This window comes from Primulina huaijiensis, chromosome 14 (genome assembly GCF_012295235.1).
Source record: "Primulina huaijiensis isolate GDHJ02 chromosome 14, ASM1229523v2, whole genome shotgun sequence".
Lineage (NCBI taxonomy): Eukaryota > Viridiplantae > Streptophyta > Magnoliopsida > Lamiales > Gesneriaceae > Primulina > Primulina huaijiensis.
In genome coordinates this window covers 11049992-11063592 of record NC_133319.1, presented here as the reverse complement: position 1 = coordinate 11063592, position 13601 = coordinate 11049992, and the positions used below count along the sequence as shown (strand labels likewise).

At 38.0% G+C, this 13601-nt stretch overlaps 2 long non-coding RNA genes across 2 annotated transcripts; both read right to left on the bottom strand.

Moving 5' to 3' along the window:
• Positions 1-2135: 2135 nt before the first annotated feature.
• On the bottom strand, positions 2136-3125 carry LOC140956756 (uncharacterized). The gene is made up of 3 exons (XR_012171529.1): positions 3083-3125; positions 2608-2970; positions 2136-2379 (listed from the first exon to the last, which is right to left on the bottom strand). It is a non-coding gene; the product is annotated as an uncharacterized lncRNA (long non-coding RNA).
• Positions 3126-7700: 4575 nt separating this feature from the next.
• On the bottom strand, positions 7701-8692 carry LOC140956755 (uncharacterized). The gene is made up of 3 exons (XR_012171528.1): positions 8650-8692; positions 8175-8537; positions 7701-7946 (listed from the first exon to the last, which is right to left on the bottom strand). It is a non-coding gene; the product is annotated as an uncharacterized lncRNA (long non-coding RNA).
• Positions 8693-13601: the final 4909 nt, after the last annotated feature.

The following is a 13601-nucleotide window of genomic DNA, read 5'->3' as shown; positions in this document are numbered from 1 at the left end:
TCTGAAATTTTGAGAATAGTGAGGGAGAAGGTGTCTAGGAAATGAATGAGAAGTTTACTAATTAAATGGGGTTGTAGAATGGCAATGCAATTCATTCCATCCTAGGTGCTAGTGAGATATGGAATGGGGTATGATATTATTGGATTGAGGGGTGATTTAGGGGGAGTGATGGCCGAGATTTTCAATCAAAAACAAGGCAAGGATATTGCTTATTTATTTATTTATTTGGTGCTTAAAAGAAGGGATTATCATATCAAGAAAAAGATTAAGGAATTGAATCAAGGTGGTGAGTTATCAATCCATATCAAATCTTCAATGAGGTGGCCGATTTTCTTTTTATTAAATGGAGGGAAAATTGCTTAAATCTTGTATTTTTAAATATTTTAAAGTTTTATCTACCGATTAAGTATTTTAGTGAATTAATTAATTGGTTTAGTTTAGTAATTATTTTGTATGCATGGCTAAATATTTAAATCTTAAAGGTAAATTTACTATCATGTTAAATTATAATTTCTTAATTAAAATAAGTCTAGATTAACTTATCTCAATTGGTCACATATTTTATTTTAGGCTTTTAATTAAATTATTGGACATAAAGAATTTATTTACTACTTATCTCAAGTTAATTAAATAAATCCCTAAACCTTCTTTTATTTTAAAATGACTTATTATTTATCTTAAATAAATTCTAAGAATGTTTTCTTAATATCAAATTTTATCTCAATACTCCAACTCCAGTCCGGCCTCACTTATTTAACTGAAAAGGTAGTAATTAAACTACTGCATGAAATAAATAATTTAAAGAAAAGAATTTAAATACTCATGAAATAAAATCATTATATATTTAAATATTGGAATTATGCATGGCTTATACGTAATCTGATTTACGGGTTCTACACAATGGTTGCAGATTCAATCGTGATATATGGTGACGGGACCATACTGTACTTTAATCATAATCGACTGGTTCTTGTAGGCACTATCAGTGATACCTAAGGGATCATGGGGCGATGCTACTAGACGCTCTTACCATGATCCGATAGTGCAATCAGAAATGAGTTCTGACATTCTTGATCAAGGTGTTGATGAAAGAATGGGGCTAATTAGGGTAAGTCCGAATAAGAATAAATGTTATTCTGAATCACAAAGAGTTGTGAACCCACGGCTGGCTGTATCCTTGAACCATGGAGAGTCACACAAGCACTTGATTGTTTGTTCCCGTTGAGAAAATAAATTCAAGTTGTTGAATTTATATTATAATATAGTAAATTCAAAGAGTTGAATTTATGATAATTAATTTTTGAGAGAATAAATTCGAGGAGTTGAATTTATAAAATTTGAGAATTTAATTTATTAAACTCAAATGTTGGGTTTATTAAATATTAAATTTTGGGGGTGATAAAAATTCAAGGAGTTGAATTTATAATTTAAATAATAAATTCAAATGTTGAATTTATAATATATTTAATTAATTAAGCTCAAAAGTTGAGTTGATTAAATTTAAATTAAAATATGTGGTAAGTATGTTTAATGGGCTTGTAGGAGTACAAGTCCAACATACCATATAATTAAAGTTTTAATGGACTTTGATTAAATTAATTGAACTAGTTGGACTAGCCCAATTAATTAAATCAAGTCCATCAATGTTAATTATGTAATTAGGCTATGACTTAATTATAAATAATGTATTCAAGTCAAAACCCTTTCCCCACCACCACAAAAGTTTCGAGACTCCCACTTCCAAAGAAAAGAAAATTTTGGCCTCCATGTTTTTCTTTCCAAGGTTGAGCCGCCTCTCGTTTAATTAATCTCAACGAAAAATATTTCTATACTTTCTAGTGCAAGTTAGAAGAGGAACAAACAAATCCAGTCGTGGACCGGATTAGGAGATTGAAGAAAATGAGTCTCTTGAAGAAAGTTCGTAGGGATTTATCAAGAGCTAGATCCGTCATACCGGATCAGTTGGTGCCACGTGATTTAATCACCAAAGGTATAAATATTCTAACATCCTATGTATGTTTATGAAAACCGTACGAACACCCAATCAAATATATTTTGATTGTTAAAATAAAATAAAAAATTTTAAAACTTCCGCTGCGCTTGGGCGTGTAGAAAACCTAGATCATACAGCAATGTCCACTCTCAAAGGATTCAACATTTCTGATATGAGAAATATCAGCTGATCAGGAAATGACAGGTGCTGTTGTAAATCATTACCCTCCAACTTGGAGGATGTCGGATTCAAACATTCTGCCAGAACAACTGACGGCCTTGTGCCATGAAACTCCAGGGCATCTACAGAAACTTCTTTACAAAAACAAAGCAGTCTCCGAAGGACATGAGATCCATAAGAATTGCACATTTTATCACCACAATTTCCTGGAACAGAGGAAGGAGAAGTGGAGAATAAATTCAATGTTTTCACCACACAAAACCATATATTCCACTCAATTGTTGGCAAATTATCATCTGTAAGCTATAACTTTTTGATGGACTGACGAAAAAAATCAAGTAAAAGAGCCAGCTATTTTCTTCTAACATTCATCCAAATTCACATTATTTCCCAACAAAAAATCGTTTCATTATTATCATAACCTATGTAAATACCTGGCATAATGCAGTTAGTGTCTTCCCAACCAGAGAATAAGTGTCGTCATCCTGAAGGTGCATGGCCAAAGACTTCAGGGCTGTTTCAGCGACATGTGAGCTAGACCTATCCATGGCAATATGTGAGAATTTCTTTGCACTGCTTTAAAGAAAAGAACAAAGCTGGTCAACAAAACAGCCTTCCAGAAAAGTTGCATGGTATGGCTCATGCTATAATCAGTTGCAAGTTCCAGCTCTTTTCCTCTAGCTTCTTCCAAAGCATTACCACAAATAACTGACCGCTGCTCTAGGTCAATCTTAGTCCCTTCTATCACATTTGCTATCTCGGTAAAGTATTTAGCAGTCTCTGGGTCAACCAACTTTCTACAATAAAAGCATTTCCAATATATGAGAAATTATTCACGTAGGAAACATGCACAACAATCCATTTCAGAAAACTAAAAACTTAAGCACAAAATATAATTACATTCAAAACCTGATAAATGATGCCTGGGGTCTATTCGCTGTTTTGTCTTGAAGGTTGCACTATGCAAGCCAGCTGGTTTATTTTTAGCTGAATCACCATGAGAACCAAAATTTCTGTTCTTTCATTTTCTGCCCTTTTCCCCATCCTTCCGATCGTATCTTGAGTAACTATAACTTCACCAGCCAATAAGCTTCCTTCAGTTCCGCAACCGGACAGATCACAGATGCCTTCGTGAACCCGATGCTCTTGATCCACCAGAAACCATGTGAGTTTCCTATATCCCCACTTTAAAAGTGCGATTATCTGAGGTTGAAACTTCAAGAAACTGAAAACAAAAAAAATTACTTCCGTAAATGCAAAGCCACGCCAATAATTTCCAACCCTTTTCTTATCATACATATCCTGATATCAACTACAAAATTATTTGCACAACTCCCATCAAACAGTACTATGAAGTAATTCACCAAAACCTGTCCAAAATCTTGTCTACTTCAACGTATCAACAAACTTATTCCGAACAGTAAAACTTGTACATTCATATTGTGGTATCAGAGCCAGGTTTTTCTAAAAACGTATGGTTTGATATTGAATAATTTGTCTCTAACCACACAAGAAAATTTTCAGAAAATCGTTTCACCATCAAAATTATTTTTTTCAGAAAAAAAAAAATTTCGTATCTTCCCGGAACTGTTCCGGGCAGACCCGCGCGCATGGCAGTCCGCCCAGGGCAGCGCGCTCAGCACACAGCATCCAGCGCGCGCAAGGCAGCGTGCTCAGCGCGCATCGCCGCGCAGCGTACGAGGCGTCCGCACGCTGCGCGCCCTGCGCGCACAGGGGTGCCGCCACTGCCCGAAACGTTTGGGCAGCGGGCGGGCAACGAAGGCGGCTTCCTGGGATTGTCTCGGGAAGCGTGCTGGATGATGGCTTGAACTGTTTGGGCCTAGGGTGCAATTTTATGATTTTTTAAATTTTTGGGCAAAATTGATATTTTTTAAAATTGATTCAATTTTTATTTTGAAATTTAATTTTTAAAATTAATAATTTTCTTGAAAAATAAATAATTAGAATATGATTTTAATTATTTATGGTAAAAATGAGTTTTTACAAGAAATCAATTATTGTTGATTTAATTGGAAATTAAATAATGATGTTTATTTAATTTATTAAATTCTTTAATAATTGTGGTGGTTAGTGATAAAATTATTAGATATATGATTTATCAGTTAATTAAATTTGTTTAATTAATTGATGTTAATATTTGATATTAAATGCATAAAGGATGATCGAGAGTCTTGACCAATGTGTTAGGTGTATGTTAGGATATTTTACTAATATTATTCGTTTTATTAATATTTGATATTATTAAAGTGGGCCTGGTTTATGGCTCGTTCCCACCCCCATGAGATGTATCCCTTCTGTGCCATGACTATTTAAATGTAATTATTAGAAATAGTGGGAGATCAAGACTGGAAGATGGTGGACCCGATGCACAAGATGAAGACACGTAAAATATTGGAAGCTCTTGTAATAATTGCAATTGCATCCCTGCATTCACCTAGGTTTTGGACCTAGATCCATGTATGGCTCACATGGATCTAATAGTGTTGGCGATCAATCATCCTTATTTACTGTTGAATGTCATATTATGATATATGCGATATATAGTAGTATGCATGTATGTATATTATTAAATAATATAGTTGCATGAATCCGACAAACATACAAACTCGTGGCACGCGATTTCTAAATTAAAATAATGAGACAATTTTAAAATTAAAATCCCTCATTTAGAATAAGATTCAAAATTTATATCAAACCGAAAAAGTAAAAATTAAAAGAGTTTAATTTTTTCTTGCCTTCCATCAACCGTGGTTGCATGTTGATCGCTACCCGCTGACAGTGATTATTGGGGAGGCCTGGACGCTGGAAAGCTGTGACTTCCACTGGACATATGATGTGAATTGAGTGGAACTCCCATGACTTCGGCTCATATTATTGGGGGAACTCATGGCGACCGTCCACTAGAATTCAATATTGATGGGTTAGTTTGACACGTAAAAATAAACGGCATCATATTATTGGGCCCTTATTAAACGTGAGGCAAAACACGCAGAGGTTGCATAGGGATGCAATTGGATTCTACCTTTTAGAAATTATAATTGACTGATATTATTCGGGATTATGATTGGCTAATTGGACTCTACGTGCCTACTAAGGAAATACGATTTCCCTTTTTCATCAGAGGGTGGTGGAAATGTCTAAACAGTGGGAAAGAAATTTATAAAATCGAAATCCATATTTTATATCTTAGAATTATTTTAAAATTATCAGTAGCTATTATCTGGTTTCATTTTCAGTATATTTACGATGTCTACTCGTAACCCGCTTTCAATCATTCTCGATCAAAACAAACTGACTGGCCCTAACTATCATGTCTGGTTTCGAAATTTAAAGATTGTTCTGAACTCCGAGAGGATTGTGTATGTTCTTGATAAGAAGCCACCAAGGAGGCATCTCCTGATATCAGTAGGACTTAGTTAGCTAAGCTTGAGAAATGGTGGGACCATGATCTTCATGCTAAGAGCTACATGTTGGCTTCTATGTCGAATGAACTTCAGAGGAGGTTCGAGGAGGCGGTGAATGCTGCTAACATTCACCTTCATCTGAAAGAATTGTATGCTGTACAAACTCGTTCAGAGAGACATGCTTTTGTTAAAGAACTCATGACTACACGCTTGCGAGAGGGGGCTTCGGTCCATGAGCATGGTGTTAGGATGATTGAGCTCATCGAGAAGTTGGTGGGACTCGACTTGGTTATGCCTAGTGAGCTCTCGACTTATATTCTATTGCTGTCTTTACCTGCCTCTTTCGATGGATTTGTGGTTAATTTTAATAAGAACAAGCTTGAGGCCAGCCTTGAAAAGTTAGTCAATATGCTCACTAATTATGAGGCCACAATTAAAAAGGAAAAGCCTGTTCTTCTGGTGGGTTCTTCGTATGGTACGAAAAAGAGAGCCCCAAATAAAGGCAAGAAGTGTTCTTCCCCTCCAAAGAAGAACAAGCCCAACAAGAAGCCATAGAAGAAACCAAATCCGGAGCCCACAAAGCCTAACAAGTCAGAACAAGCATGGACATTGGAGGCGTAATTGCGAGGAGTATCTAGCCCAGAAGCGTTCTGGCCATGATATGTTTTATATTGAAGTTAATGTTTCTATTAATTCCTCTTCTTGGGTAGTGAATACCGGATGTGGTTCTCATCTATGCAATGATTTGTAGGTGATGGGAAGAAGCAAGAGGCTTAGAGATGGTGAGACCTTGCTAAGACTGGAAAATGGAGCAAGAGTTGCTGCCACTGCCATTGTAGACGTTACTTTAATTTTGGACAATAATTTTAAGTTGTTTTTTAGAGATGTTTTATTTGTTCCTGAATTGGTTAAAAACATTATTTCTATTTCTATGCTTGATAGGGATGGTTATTCTTGTGTTTTCTCTAAAGGGGTTTGAAATTTATACAAGAATAATGTTTGATTGGAACTGGAGAATTAACAAACGATCTCTATAACTTAAAATTAAAAGATATTACGTTGAGCAATATCTAAGCGCGTACGAAAACAACAAATATAAGAAAAATAGAAGATCCAAATCCCGCATAAATATGGCACGCTAGACTAGGTAACATTTCCCAAAGAAGGATGCACAAGCTAGTGGGAGAAGGCATGTTTGACCTGTCAGACATAAATTCTCTACCAACTTGTGAGTCCTGTCTAAAAGGAAAATGGACTAAAACTCCATTCAGTGGAAACGTGGAACGTTCACATGGCCTACTGGATTTGATCGACACGGACGTTTGTGGCCCGCTAAGTGTTAGCACAAAATTTGGGCATTACTACTTCATTACCTTTATTGATGACCATTCAAGGTATGAGTACGTTTATTTGATGAAACACAAATTTGAAGCATTTGAAAAGTTCAAAGAATTCAGATCTGAAGTAGAAAATCCGCTACAAAGAAGTATTAAAGCACTTCGATCTGATCGAGGTGGAAAATACTTGAGTGCTGAATTTTTGGGTTATCTAAAAGAGAATGGGATTCTCTCACAGTGGACTCCACTAGCAACATCACAATTGAATGGTGTTTCTGAACATCGAAATCGAACCCTGATGGACATGGTTCGATCCATGATGGGATTCACTGAACTGCCTACATCGTTTTTGGGGCTTTGCGCTTCAAACAGCTGCAATTTTGCGCTTCAAACAGCTGCAATTTTTCTTTCCAAGGTTGAGCCGCCTCTCGTTTAATTAATCTCAACGAAAAATATTTCTATACTTTCTAGTGCAAGTTAGAAGAGGAACAAACAAATCCAGTCGTGGACCGGATTAAGAGATTGAAGAAAATGAGTCTCTTGAAGAAAGTTCCTAGGGATTTATCAAGAGCTAGATCCGTCATATCGGATCAGTTGGTGCCACGTGATTTAATCACCAAAGCTATAAATATTCTAACATTCTATGTATGTTTATGAAAACCGTACGAACACCCAATCAAATATATTTTGATTGTTAAAATAAAATAAAATATTTTAAAACTTCCGCTGCGTTTGGGCGTGTAGAAAACCTAGATCCAACATCAATGTCCACTCTCAAAGGATTCAACATTTCTGATATGAGAAATATCAGCTGATCAGGAAATGACAGGTGCTGTTGTAAATCATTACCCTCCAACTTGGAGGATGTCGGATTCAAACATTCTGCCAGAACAACTGACGGCCTTGTGCCATGAAACTCCAGGGCGTCTACAGAAACTTCTTTACAAAAACAAAGCAGTCTCCGGAGGACATGAGATCCATAAGAATTGCACATTATATCACCACAATTTCCTGGAACAGAGGAAGGAGAAGTGGAGAATAAATTCAATGTTTTCACCACACAAAACCATATATTCCACTCAATTGTTGGCAAATTATCATCTGTAAGCTATAACTTTTTGATGGACTGACGAAAAAAATCAAGTAAAAGAGCCAGCTATTTTATTCTAACATTCATCCAAATTCACATTATTTCCAAACAAAAAATAGTTTCATTATTATCATAACCTATGTAAATACCTGGCATAATGCAGTTAGTGTCTTCCCAACCAGAGAATAAGTGTCGTCATCCTGAAGGTGCATGGCCAAAGACTTCAGGGCTGTTTCAGCGACATGTGAGCCAGACCTATCCATGGCAATATGAGAGAATTTCTTTGCACTGCTTTAAAGAAAAGAACAAAGGTGGTCAACAGAACAGCCTTCCAGAAGAGTTGCATGGTATGGCTCATGCTATAATCAGTTGCAAGTTCCAGCTCTTTTCCTCTAGCTTCTTCCAAAGCATTACCACAAATAACTGGCCACTGCTCTAGGTCAATCTCAGTCCCTTCTATCACATTTGCTATCTCGGTAAAGTATTTAGCAGTCTCTGGGTCAACCAACTTTCTACAATAAAAGCATTTCCAATATATGAGAAATTATTCACGTAGGAAACATGCACAACAATCCATTTCAAAAAACTAAAAACTTAAGCACAGAATATAATTGCATTCAAAACCTGATAAATGATGCCTGGGGTCTATTGGCTGTTTTGTCTTGAAGGTTGCACTATGCAATCCAGCTGGTTTATTTTTAGCTGAATCACCATGAGAACCAAAATTTATGTTCTTTCCTTTTCTGCCCATTTTCTCCATCCTTCCGACCGTATCTTGAGTAACTATAACTTCACCAGCCAATAAGCTTCCCTCAGTTCCACATCCAGACAGATCACATGTAGAACCCGTAAATTAGACTACGTATAAGTCATGCATAATTCCTAGTTTTTAAATTAAAATGATTTTTATTGCATGAGAATTTAAATTCTTTTCTTTAAATTTAATTATTTTTTGCAGTAGTTTAATTGTTATCTTTTCAGTTAAATAAGAGAGGCAGGACTGGAGTTGGAGTTTTGAGATAAAATTTAATATCAAGAAAACATTCCTAGAATTTATTTAAGATAATTAATAAGTTAAATTAATATAAAAGAATGTTTAAGAAATTATTTAAGTAATTTAAAGATTTAGCCATGCATGCAAGATAATGTCATTCCTTAACTAATTAATTAATTCTCTAAAATACTTAATGGGTAGATAAAACTTTAAATATTTAAAATACATGAATTAAGCAATATTTCTACCTAATTTAGCATTCAAAATTTCGGCCCCCTCATTATCCAACCCAATCTTGATTATTTTGGCAACTCTCCATTGATATCATTTCCTTAATCATTTCTTGGTTTGATAATTCCTACAATTTTAATCCTCATTAATTGATAATTAAGCAATTTTCCTACCCCATTTATTTAGTAGAAAAATCGGCCACCCTTGTTTAAGATTTAAAAATATTTGACAACCCATTCCTTTGATTCTTTCCTAATCCTTTTCTTTTTAGATAATCCCCTAAACTTTTATTCACCAATAATTAACATTTAAGCAATTTTCATACTCATTAACTAGCAAATAATCGGCCATCACCCCATTTAAAATCTCCTTCAAGTCAAATCATATCATCTCATTTCCTTATCTCCCAAACTAAAAAGATAACAAGATTCATTCCTCCCTTTTATCTAGCACCTTCCCTCATTTCTCCCTAACCATTTTTCTCCCCACCATTCCACCAAAATTCAGTAGGTTTCAGAGAGAAAATCGTGTGAGGTTGAGAGAAAAACAAGAGAGAAAATTTTTAGAAAGAAGCAACTCCGTCTCCGCCGCGCCGCGTCGTGTTTTCTTTTATTTTCTTCAAAACAAAAACCAAGGCATGTTTATATTCTTCCTTGCTCTTCTATCAAGTCATATTAATACTTTTAAACATTCTATGATTTTCATTTCCATGGTATAACCGAAATATATCAAGAACCTTTCAAAAATAAAAGCTGCAGATTTCGGCTCTTCCATTTCACGTTTCACGGGTTCACTTGTTTTTGGTGTTTCAGGTGGATGGCTCGTGTCCAGGCTCACTAGGCTGCATCTAGACACGTACTAGGGTGTGTCAAGACCATGTTGGCCCATTCAAACAAGCCCCATGCATGCTAGAAACCGAAAATGACAGCAGCTCTTCATTCTTGCCATTGAGTTTCGAATTTTTGTGTTGTTGTCAAAAAGGGAAATGGATCTGATCTTGGCTTCCCTAAGGGCTATAGCCATGGTTAGAACCTCTCCTTGTGATGTCTAAGACATGACCAAGTCGGCCATTCCAGGCTTGGTCCATGGTTGCATCGGTTTTAAAATCAAAACACTAGAACAGCCCATCCCCTTTCTCGGCCCCTTTTATTTTCCAGCAAGTGTAGTTGAATTGTATGGTGTTAGTGTGGATCTTGGTTGGCTCTTTAGCCATTAGCCACGGTTCACACCATGCCCCATGAAGTCGAAATCGTGCCATGGTCAATCAAATAGCCACTGGGACGCTCCATGACAGCAAACGTAGCAAAACACCACACGCATGCAAGGGTGCTCTCGGGTGTGACTTTCGGTTGAGTTTGGGTGTGATGCGAATTGTGGCTGGCCTAGGGCCCTTAGCTATGGTTCAAATCATTCCTTAGGATGTTGGTAAGAGGTTTTGGTTGGTGGTTCAAGCTCCAATGGCCATTAGCCTCGCAAACGACGCAAGGAAACCAAAGCACAGCGGCTGTATTTTGTGGACAGCAACATGCTGCTGCGGTTCAGTGGCTCGTTCGAGTTCTTCGTTGGCTTATAGCCTATGTCCTTGGACTGGACAGTGGTTCATCAAGTTAGGAAGGTCATGTTTTTGACCGTTTATGATTTGGATAATTTTTTAGGTCGTACGAGAAATTACGGTGCGGTGTGCCGAATTGACTCTCGAAAGAGCGTTTCATGTTTTGGCCTCCATTTACCAAAATTTCGGCCCTTGTCATTTTAGGATCATTATTTCATCATTTTAAGTGTATTTTAATCATGACTAAATAATGGTTTGGTGTTGGTTTGGGTTTGCACGGAGTCATGATTAAATACGAAGTCGTTGGGCGTAATTGTCTCGTTTTTGGATTCAATTACAAAGTTTTGTCAAGAAAATCATTTGCATATTTTTCATGTTAAATTTAGGTCGCAGCGTGCCTGGGAACGATCCAATCCATGTGGTAAAATAATACAGGATATTTCAATATGCCAGTTAATTATATTACGTGCATAAAAATATAAAATATTCATTTTTGAGATTTATGCGATATTGCTTGTGGCCATTTCACTATCATGGGATTATTATTTCATCCGGTCGCCAGTTACCGGTCAGTTCAGTTTGCACCACCCAGTATACTGTGGCATTAGTCTGAACAGACGTACATTACTTCACCCGGTCGCTAGTTACCTGTCCGGTCGCCAGTTACCGGTCAGTTCAGTTCAGTGCAGGGGCAACTTGCGTAGACCATAATCTCAACAGAAAATTTATGATTTTTAGTCAGTTATGCACGTATTATAATTGCACATGACAAGTTATTTTCACATTATGCCTCATGACATGATATTTTTATTCCCATGCATCTTTATTATATTATTTACTCGTTATTTACGATATATGCATGCTGAGTTTTTAGACTCACGAGCCTTGATTGTTGTAGGTGATTATGAGGTCGGGACCGAGGGCGGGGACCAGTGAGCTAGCTTGGGTCGGCAGTAGTGGAGCCCGAGGACCTCATTTACAGCACTTGCCATGTTTATGTTCAAACAATTTTATCAGTTGTTGGATACTTTAACTTGTTATTTTGTATTTATTTACATTTAAATAAATTATGGAATTATGCATGTTGGTTACGTATGGGTTATATATGGAACAGTATGCCTCCTAGACGCCAAGTTGGACGCCCGAGAGTTGATGATGAGCCTCGTCATGAGGACATGGAGGAGCAGAGACAGGAGGGGAACGGACCTCTACCCCCTCCACAAAATATGAATGCCCAGATGCTAGCTGGGATGACTCAGTTCTTCGCACAGTTTGCGGGGAACAATGCTGTGGCGACCAGGCCGACAGGGCCTGAGGCTGTATACGAGAGATTCATGAAGATGCGTCCTAAGGAGTTTTCAGGGACGACAGACCCCATGATTGCCGAGGGCTGGATCAAGTCCCTCGAGGTTATCTTCGAGTTCATGGAGCTTGGAGATGCAGACAGAGTCCAATGTGCCAGCTACTTATTTGGAGGAGATGCCCGCTTATGGTGGGAAGGAGCATCAGTAGCCCTGAACTTGGCTACGCTGAGTTGGGCGCGCTTCACGGAGGTATTCTACTCCAAATATTTTACTGAGGAAGTGCGCACCAGGTTGACCACGGAGTTCATGAGCATGAGACAGGGAGATCTGACTGTTACGGAGTTCATCCGTAAGTTTGAGAGTGGTTGTCATTTTGTACCCCTGATCGCGAATGATGCCAAGGCCAAGTTGATGCATTTCTTGGTGGGTTTACGGCCGATCTTGCGCCGTGATGTTAGGGTGTCTGACCCTGCTACTTATGAGGTCGCTGTCTCCAAAGCTCTAGCCGCAGAGTAGGATCAGCGTGATATCGAGAGAGACCGCCAGGGCAAGCGCCCAGCCCAGGTACCACACCACCCTCTTCCTCAGCAGGATCAGCAGCAGAACAAGAGGCTTTTCATGGGCCGCCTAGAAACAGAGGCCAGTAGCAGCAGCAGCAGCGGGGACGCCCAGCCCCGAGGACTGTTGAGCACCCAGTTTGCCCTAAATGCTCACGCCGCCATTCTGGAGCATGTATGTTTTGTTCGGGGAAGTGTTATAAGTGTGGTAGTCCAGACCACTTACTTCTACAGTGCCCTCAGAGGAATCTGTCGAACCCAGAAACCATGCTGATGACAGGTATCTTAACGCTTTGAGTTATATTTGAAATTCGATGTGTTGGGAATCTAGTTTAATATTTTTGAACGTAGAATTGCGATAGGATTGCATGCTCTACTCAGTATTATTTTCGGGAATTAGGATAGAAGAACTCTGGCCTTTGCATGTCTATAAGTTTAGTTCTTATAACTATTGGGTTCAACTTAGAGTTCCGATATTTCAGGGAGAATTTTTATATCTGGTTCCGCTACGAAGTCCTTGATAGATTCAGGGGCCACCCACTCATTTATTTCGGAGGTCTTTGCTAATTTCCTCATGGTCCAGACCATTGGGCTAGATGTAGCCTATCAGTAGTATTGCCTTCTGGTGAGGAGATGGCAGCTACCAATGTGATCCGAGACATAGATCTTGAGCTCCATGGCAACCTTGTTTATGCGGATCTGATTGTTTTGCCGATGCCAGAGTTCGACATCATATTAGGCATGGATTGGCTATTGCGGATCAGAGTGTTGATAGACTTCCAGCGGAGATTTGTTCTAGTCCGACCGCCTGGGATGACACAGTTCTTATTTTAGCCGGACAGGTACTTTCCCTTACCACGCATTATTCCTTATGTCAAGGCTAGGAAGCTCATGCATAGAGGGTGTCGGGCATTTTTAGCAACTTTTATATCTGTCCC